This window comes from Eubalaena glacialis, chromosome 18 (genome assembly GCF_028564815.1).
Source record: "Eubalaena glacialis isolate mEubGla1 chromosome 18, mEubGla1.1.hap2.+ XY, whole genome shotgun sequence".
NCBI lineage: Eukaryota > Metazoa > Chordata > Mammalia > Artiodactyla > Balaenidae > Eubalaena > Eubalaena glacialis.
In genome coordinates this window covers 57,433,214-57,443,143 of record NC_083733.1, presented here as the reverse complement: position 1 = coordinate 57,443,143, position 9,930 = coordinate 57,433,214, and the positions used below count along the sequence as shown (strand labels likewise).

Below are 9,930 nucleotides of genomic sequence, written 5' to 3'. Positions count from 1 at the left end.
AGAAACCACACCTGGGGGAATCTTAGAATTGTGGCATAACTAAACGGTCGAATCTTGGAACGGCAGAGTCCACAATTCATAATCTTGGAATCTCGGATTCCTAGAACCTTAGACTCAGAACATTTGAATTACTGATGCTTGGAACTCTTGATGCTTAGAATTTTAGCATCAGAGTTTCCTTTGCCCACATCCTTGGGAACTGCATTCCCAGCCCCTCTGGTGGCAAACGTCAGATCTCCAAGCTGAAAGTTCCTTCTGAGAAAGAGTCAAGAGAGGAAAGGAGGGGCTGGAACTAGCTGGGTTCTGCCAATGAGGCATATCTCCAGGGGAAGATAGAGTGGCTAGTAAGTCTTTGCCCAGCAAGAAGGGAGACGAGAGGGAAGAGAGAACAAGTATTAATCTCCAGAGTCCTCAAACTTACACCTGAAAAGGGAAAAGCAGGAGTCCATCAAGGCATTACCAAAGGTGCCAAGAGAAGTCACATTCTAGCCACCAATGCCTCGAGCTCACCTGTCCAGATAGGGCAGTCTCAGCTTTGTTGCTCTGGAAGAGGCAGTGACCCAGCCCAGCAAAGAGACAGTGCTGGGGCGGAGATGTTAACGGGAGCCCTGGATTCTGGTCCAGGCTTTGCTGCTAACTCTTTGGGCCTTCCTGAGGCTCTCATCTGTCTCCTTCCTCACAGGAATTATTTGAAGATTGAAACATAGCCTGGTGTTGAGCTTTAAAACTCAGTGGCTGCAGGAATGGGAGGATGACAGTGGTGATGTTTCTGGGTAGCTTGTTTTTCACTACTCTCTTCTAGCAAAACAAGAATCCTGCTCTTGCCGTAATGACAGGCACAAGTAGCATGTGTTGAGTGCCTGCTGTGTGCCAGACACTGTGCTGAGCCCCTTGTATGAGTTTCCTAGAACTGCCAGACCAAAGTGTCACAAGCTGGGTGGCTTACACCAACAGAAATGTATTATCTCAGAGTTCTGCAAGCTAGATCCAAAATCAAGGTGTCAGCGGGGCCATGCTCCCTCTGAAACCTGTAGGGGAATCCTTCCTTGCCTCTTCTTAGCTTCTGGTGGTCTGCAGCTCTTGGTCTTTGGAGTTGCTTGGCTTGCAGCTGTGTAATTCCAAACTCTGCCTTTGTCATCACATGGTGTCGTCCCTGTGTTTGTCTCTCTTCACATAGCCATCTTTTTTTTTTTTAATTTTATTGGAGTATAGTAGATTTACAATGTTGTGTTAGTTTCAGGTGTAGAGCAAAGGGAATCAGTTATGCATATACATATATCCACTCTTTTTTAGATTCTTTTCCCATATAGGCCAATACATAGTATTGAGTAGAGTTCCCTGTGCCATACAGTAGGTCCTAATTCGTTATCTATTTTACATATAGTAGTGTGTATATGTCAATCCCAATCTCCCAATTTATCTCTCTCCCCTTTTCCCCCTGGTAACCATAAGTTTATTTTCTACATCTGTGACTCTATTTCTGTTTTGTAAATTAGTTCATTTGTACCATTTTTTTTAGATTCCACATATAAGCGATATCATATATTTGTCTTTCTCTGTCTGACTTAGTTCACTTAGTATGATCATCTCTAGGTCCATCCATGTTGCTGCAAATGACATTATTTTGTTCTTTTTTACGGGCCATCTTTTTATAAGCATACCAGTCATACTCCAGGATGACTTCATCTTAACTAATTATATCTTCAGTGATTCTTTTTCCAAATAAGATCACATTCTGAGGTACTGGGAGTTCCGACTTCAGAGTACCTTCTTGACAGTTCAATCCATAACACCACTTACGCATGCACTCATTCAACCAAATAAAGTGTCTGCGAGGTGAGTCTATGATGATCCTTGTTACAAATGAGCACACGGGCTCAGAGGAAGGTTAAAGAATCTGCCTGGACTTCCCTGGTGGCGCAGTGGTTAGGAATCCGCCTGCCAATGCAGGGGACACGGGTTCGAGCCCTGGTCCGGGAAGATCCCACGTGCCGCGGAGCAACTAAGCCCGTGTGCCACAACTACTGAGCCTGCGCTCTAGAACCTGTGCTCCGTAACAAGAGAGGCCACTGCAACGAGAAGCCCGCGCACCGCAACAAAGAGTAGCCCCCGCTCGCCGCAGCTAGAGAAAGCCCGCACACGGCAACAAAGACCCAACACAGCCAAAAATAAAATAAATAAAATAAATACATTTATTTTTTAAAAAAAAGACATTCTTGTCTACAAAAAAAAAGAATCTGCTCAAAGTAGCACAGTTAGGACATGACAAAGGCAGATTTGGATGAAAGACAGTTGGATTCCAGTGTGCCTCTCTTGAGGTTCCAGAGATGATTCAGATGGAGCCCCTGCCCCCAGAGGAACTCTGGAGGAGGGGGGTGATTCTCAGAAGAAATGTTTTGGAGAAAGGAGGTAGAGGGACAGGAATTTAGATGTCACATCACCCCTGACTCAAACTCAGGATGTTCCACATGTGGCTGCTCCCAGGACGCATGCAAACCTGTACGCACACGTGCACACAGATATCTGTATAGCTGGAGCAGTGCTTTTTTACTCATGAGAGGCACTCTGATATTTTGTCTTCCCTTCTCTTTTGTTTTATTATTTTTTAAATGCTTGTTGCAGCCCGTCGAGCTGCTCATGAATCATTAATGGATTACGACCTGCAGTTTGAAGAACAAAAGCTTAAAGGAGAAATTCCAAACTCCCTGGGCTAGTCTCCAAGACCGTTTCTAGCTTGGGCTCTGCCCTCCTCTCCCAGTCTCGTTTCTCATCACATGTCACTAAACAGATCCTATTCCCCAAGCTCACCAAACTTCTGTTACTGTGCATGGATTATTTACGTCTCCAGGCATTTGCACTGACTGTTCCCTCTGCCTAGAATGCTTTTTCTGCCCTCTCCACTGAAGTGAAGGACTGTTGCTGTGGTAATATTCACAGAATAACAATCAAACAGGAAGGAAAGAACCCCTTGTTCCTCTACCAAGATTCCATTCTCCCCCTAATGGTCCAGCAGGATCCAGCAGGAAATGGAGAAAAAATGGTTCACAGGGTTCCCAAAAAGTTACCACAAAACAAAGTATTAAAACGTGGCTTTTACATTATAAGTGATTTTTTTTTTTTTTAGTTCTCATTACAAGAAAAAAATTCTACGTATGACAGATGTTAACTAGACTTACTGTGGTGATCATTTCACAAAATATACAAATCATTATGTTGTACACCTGAATCTAATATAATGTATGTCAGTTATACCTCAGTTTTAAAAAACTTTTTTTCCCATTTGCTATTGAAAAGATCAGTTCCAGTTATATGGAAAATCCATTTATTTGTAATACCTACATTCTCTGACAATGCCAGGAGGAAAAAAACAAAAAACAAATAAAAACCCATGAGGCTTTGGGACTTCCCTGGTGGTCCAGTGGTTAAGAATCTGCCTTCCAATGCAGGGCACGCATGTTCGATCCCTGGTCGGGGAACTAAGATCCCACATACCGAGGGACAACTAAGCCAGCGCGGCCCAACTACTGAGCCCATGCACTCTGGAGCTCTCGCTCTGCAACGAAGAGCCCACTCGCTGCAACGAAAGATCCCGAGTGCTGCAACTAAGACCCAACACAGCCAAATAAATAAATTTAAAATGAGGCTTTGACATGTAATACCCAACACAGTGTATATTAGCTACATAGCATCCTTCTCCACAATCTGTTCCAGAAAACAGAAAATAAGGAAACACTTCTCAACTTATTCTATGAAGCCAGTATTTCCCTGATGCCAAAACAAGACAATGATAGTACAGAAAAGAAAGTCACAGACCAATATCCCTCATGAATATAGATACAAAAATTCTCAACAAAATATTAGCAAATTAAAAAAATATATATTAGCAAATTAAATCCATCAATATATAAAAAGAGTAATACACCAAGTGAGGTTTATTCCCAGGGTAGAAGGCTGGATCAACATTCAAAAATAAATGTTGAGGGGACATCCATGGTGGTGCAGTGGTTAAGACTCCGAGCTCCCAATGCAGGGGGCCAGGGTTCGATCCCTGGTCAGGGAACTAGATCCCACATGCATGCCACAACTAAAAGCTCGAATGCCACAACTAAGGAGCCTGTGTGCCACAACTAAGGAGTTGGCAAGCTGCAACTAAGGAGCCGGCCTGACGCAACAAAGACCCAGCACAACCTGATTAATTAATTAATTAATTAAATGTTGACAAAGGATCAAATGCAATTCAATGGAGTAAATACAGTCTTTTCAACAAATGATGCCAGAACAACTGAATATCCACATGGAAAAAAGAAATGAATCTAGACACAGCCCTGACACCTTCCACAAAAATTAATTCAAAATGGATCAAGGATCTAAATGTAGAATGAAAAAGAAGAAAACTTTTAGAAGATAACATAGAAAACCTAAGTGACCTTGGGTTTGACTGTGACTTCTCAGATACAACACCAAATGTACTTTCCAATTGATAAGTTGGACTACATTAAAAATCAAAACTTCTGGGACTTCCCCGGTGGTGCAGTGGTTAAGAATCCGCCTGCCAATGCAGGGGACACGGGTTCGATCCCTGGTCCGGGAAGATCCCACATGCCACGGAGCAACTAAGCCCGTGAGCCACAACTACTGAGCCTGCGCTCTAGAGCCCGCGAGCCACAACTACTGAAGCCTGCGGGCCTAGAGCCCGTGCTCCGAAACAAGAGAAGCCACCGCGATGAGAAGCCCGTGCACCGCAGCGAAGACCCAACCAGCCAAGAATAAATAAATAAATTTTTTAAAAAAATCAAAACTTCTGTTCTGCAAAGGACAGTTAAGAGAATGAAAAATACAAGCTACAGACTGGGAGAAAACATTTGCAAAGCATATATCTGATAAAGGACTTGTATCCAAAATACACAAAAAAAGACATAAAACTCAGCAATAAGAAAAAAAAACAATTTTAAAATGGGCAAAAGATCTGAACAGACCCCTCACCAAAGAAGACATACACATAGCTAATAAGCATATGAAAAAATACTTAACATCATATTTCATCAGGGAATTAACAAATTAAAAAAATACTGAGACGGCTTCCCTGGTGGTGCAGTGGTTGAGAGTCTGCCTGCCAATGCAGGGGACACGGGTTCGAGCCCTGGTCTGGGAAGATCCCACATGCCGCGGAGCAACGGGCCCCATGAGCCACAACTACTGAGCCTGCGCGTCTGGAGCCTGTGCGCCGCAACAAGAGAAGCCGCGATAGTGAGAGGCCCGCGCACCGCGATGAAGAGTGGCCCCCGCTTGCCGCAACTAGAGAAAGCCCTCGCACAGAAACGAAGACCCGACACAGCCAAAAATAAATAAATTAATTAATTAATTTAAAAAAAATACTGAGATATCCACTACACACCTATTGAACTGCTAAAATCCCAAACACTGACAAGGCCAAGTGTTGACAAGGATGTGGAGCAGCAGGAACTCTCATTCATCACTGGTGGGAATGCAAAATGGTACAGCCACTTTGGAGGACAATTTGGCAGTTTCTTACAAAGCTAAACATTGTCTATCATAGGACTCAGCAATCGTGCTCTTTGGTATTTACCCAAATGAGTTAGTGAATTTCCTATTCTTGAATTTCCTTGAAATCATCAAGTCCCAGCTCTTTTTTTGCTTAATATTTCTCTCCTCAATTTATCTCTGCCTTCTCTCATTTTACTATAAGAAGTGAGAAGAAACCAGATCACATCTTCAACACTTTGCTTGGAAATATCCTCAGCTAAATATCCAAGTTCATTGTCTACAAGTTCTGCTTTCCATACAACTGTAATAGCCAATTCAGCTAAGCTTTCTGCCACTATATAATAAGGATCCTCTTTCCTCCAATTTCAAAAAATATATTCGTCATTTCCTTCTGAGTCCTCACCAACAGTGTCTTTAACATCCATATTTCTACCAACAATCTGTTTAAGGCAATCTAGGCATTTTCTATCGTGTGCCTCAAAATTCTTCCAGCCTCTACTCATTACACAATTCCAAAGTCACCCACATTTTTAGGTATTTGTTACAGTGGCACCTCACTTCTAGTACCAAGATCTGTACTAGTGTCCTATGGCTACTACAACCCATTACCACACACTTGGTGTCTTAAAACAACAGAAATTAATTTTCTCAAAGTTCCAGAGGCCTAAAGTCTAAAATCAATTTTGCTGGGATGAATCAAGTTTTCAGCAGGCTGTCAAAGATGGGGGGAGGATCTGAGTACAAAGGGAAGCACAAGCAACTCTTTGGGATGTTGGAATTATTCTGTATCCTATCTGCAAAGGTTATAAGAAGCTATGTAAAACCTCACTGTAAAGAGGGAGTTTTACAGTATGTAAAAATAGGGTATTTTTTTTAAAGAGGAATTAGAATTTTTTTTAAAGAGTGAACCGACAACAATGTCCTACTGTATAGCCAGGAAATTATATTCAATATCTTGTAATAACCTATAATGAAAAAGAATCTGAAAAAAAAAAATATATATATATATATATATAATTGAATCACTTTGCTGTGCACCTGAAACTAACACAACATTGCAAACCAACTATACTTCAATTTTTCAAAATTAATTAATTAATTTTTTAAAAGAGTGAGCCCAGGGACTTCCCTGGTGGTGCAGTGGATAAGACTCCATGCTACCAATGCAGGGGGCCCGGGTTCAATCCCTGGTCAGGGAACTAGATCCCACATGCATGCCACAACTAAGAGTTCACATGCCACAACTAAGGACCTGGCGAGCCGAAACTAAGGAGCCTGCCTGCCACAACTAAGACCCGGTGCAACCAAATTAGAAAAAGAAAAAAAAATAGAAAAGAAAAGAAAAAAAAAGAGTGAGCCAAGTCTATAGGCAGATTTATGGAGGAAAAAAAAAAACACCTAGCTGCAGGTAGTCTGAAATGTCCTGTTAGTTTTAGGCTACTCTGAACAGTCATGTTACATTTAATAATCTTATCCATAAAGTCTTAAACATGAAGCCTCATGAAACTGTGAGACAACAGACACTGGAAATTGAAAGGGCTTTCTGCAAAACCCACTTCTTTAGAGCTTATGGAAGCCAAAGGCTAGGCTTTGATACAGTGCCACGTTAAATGTCTAATGAAAAAGGCTTTGCCATCCAAAGGATTAAAAAATGTACTGGAAAAAGTGCACAAGAAAACATCAAGCAAATCCTAGTTGACATCTGGACAATTTCCAAAACAGCTATTCTATGCTATTCAAAATGTCAAGGTCGGGAATTCCCTGGTGGTCCAGTGGTTAGGACACCCGCTTTCACTGCCAAGGACCTGGGTTCAATCCCTGGTCGGGTAACTAAGATCCCTCAACCCCCGCGGCGTGGCCAAAAAAGAGACAAAAGTGGCTTTACCCAGTCCAGCAGCTGAAGCTCGGCGCTCGGGTTACCCCTGCAGCGACGCCCCCTGGTCCCACCGATATCACTGATGCTCCCGTCCCTTCGCTTCAGTGTGTACGCGTGACAATGTGTACAACTACCTCATCAGAGTTGTCCTTATTGGAGATTCTGGGGTTTGAAAGAGTAATCTCCTGTCTTGATTTACTCGAAATGGGTTTAATCTTGAAAGCAAGAACACCATTGGAATAGAGTTTGCAACAAGAAACATTCGGGTTGCTGGGAAAACAATAAAGGCACAGATATGGGACACAGCAGGGCAAGAGCTATACCGAGCTATAACATCAGCACAGTATCGTGGCGCTGTAGGTGCCTTATTGGTCTATGATATTGCTAAACATCTCACATATGAAAATGCAGAGTGATGGCTGACAGAACCGAGAGATCACACTGATAATAACATTGTTACCATGTTTGTGGGCAATAAGAGTGATTTGTGTCATTTCAGGGCAGTTCCTACAGATGAAGCAAGAGCTTTTGCAGAAAAGAATGGTTTATCATTCACTGAGACATCTGCTCTAGACTCTACAAATGTAGAAGCTACTTTTCAGACAATCTTGACAGAGATATACCACATTGTTTCCCAGAAGCAAATGTCAGACGGACGTGAAAATGACCTGTTCCCAAGCAACAATGTGATTCCTTTTCTTGTTCCACCAACCACTGAAAACAAGCCAAAGGCGCAGTGCTGTCAGAACATGTAAGGTGTTTCTCTTCTCCCCTGGAGGGCTGTGTATAGTCCAATTCCCAGGTCTGAGATTTAAATATATTTGTAATTCTTGTGGTCAATGACAACAACAACAACAACAACAAAAAGACAAAAGTGGAGAATCTATTCCATATTAAAGAAAATCAAAGAGGCTACAACTAAATATAATGCATAATCACAGATTGGATCCTGAACTGAAGGAAAGGGGCAATTGCTACAAAAGGCAGTATTGGGACAATTGATGAACATTTAATACAGGCTGTAAATTTGATAAATTATTGAATCAGTGCTAAAATTTCTGATATATAAATATGGATATGGATATGGAGAAATAGAACACTCAAGGGAACAACTATACCCTGCACAACATATGGACCTATTAGGTGATTGCTCATGAAAGAGCTATCTTTAGAAAGGAAGAGAGAGAGAGGGAGGAGGAAAGAAGTCATTAGGTGGCATGCTGAGGTCCATCCTCCTAAGAGCAGACTACTCACCAGGACCCTTAAATACCTCTGCTGCTGCCCATTCCTCTGTTGCAACAAAGATCTTGATCCTCGGGGTTATAGGGGGAAACATTTGTGGAACCACCGTGGCACAGTGAAGGGGTTCATGCAAATTTGACTTAAGCCTTACAAAGAAAGTAACTATCGACATGGGAGATGACCCTAACCCTGAAAATACTGATTCGAAGGTCTCTGGAATAAGAAATGTATAAATATGAGCAGAGTAGAGATATCCACCCCCTCCCCGGAAGTATATCCAGTGAGAAAGAAAGAAAGAAAGAAAGAAAGGTGGGGGGGGGGGGAGGGAGGGAGGAAGGGAGGAAGGAAGAGGAAGAGAGGGAGGAGAGAAGGTGGGGGGATAGAGAGAGAGAGAGAGTCCTGAATACAGGGAGAGAAAACAAAACAAAACAAAAACTGGAGAAACAAGTCCCCAATTTGACCTAATTGGAAATCCAAGATTTACTGAAAGAATTTTTACATTCAGAAGATTAAAGGGACTGAAGAGCTTTTGTGCCTTTACACACAGATTCCAAATTAACTTTAACATGTGCTGAAATGTGCCAATTGGCAAGCCTTTGTGATCGTAATCAATACAAGGGCTCAAATTACAGTTACACCTGGAGATCCCACTAAATTTAAACAAGATACTCCCTATAATCTTAAGGGAGTTGCTGAATATAAAGTGAAAGACCAACAGGAATGCCCATATTAGCCATTGGAACTATTGCCTTGCTTAAATTCCCCATGGTCATAGCACTCATTACTCTAAAATATGCCATAGTGGGTACGGATAACCAGATACAACAAAGATTATACACCAATAAATTGGATAACCTAAAAGAAATAGACAAATTCCTAGAAACATTCAACCTACCTAGACGGACTGAATCATGAAGAAACAGAGAATATGAACAAATCTATATCTAGTAAGGAGATTGAATTAGTAATCAAAAACGTCCCAACAAAGAAAGCCCAGGACAAGATTGCTTCGTTGGTGAATTCTACCAAATATTTAAAGAAGAATTAATGCCAATCTTTCTCAAACTCTTCCCAAAAAATTGAAGAGGAATTTTTCAGTGTTTTGAACATCAGTCTTAGCAATATCTTTCTGGATATGTCTCCTCAGGCAAGGGAAACAAAAGCAAAAATAAACAAATGGGACTACATAAAACTCAAAAGCTTCTGCACAGTAAAGGAAATGATCAACAAGAACAACCATACAGAGACAACCTACTGAATAGGAGAAGATATTTGCAAATCATATATCTGAAAAGGAGTGACTATCC

At 41.7% G+C, this 9,930-nt stretch overlaps 1 protein-coding gene and 1 pseudogene across 1 annotated transcript in view; both read left to right on the top strand.

The window, feature by feature from the left end:
• ACTMAP (actin maturation protease) overlaps positions 1–9,930 on the top strand; it is a 345,587-nt gene that overhangs the window by 265,966 nt on the left and 69,691 nt on the right. The gene's annotated exons all lie outside the window — the stretch shown is intronic.
• LOC133077695 (ras-related protein Rab-11B-like) lies at positions 1,803–8,208 on the top strand (annotated as a pseudogene).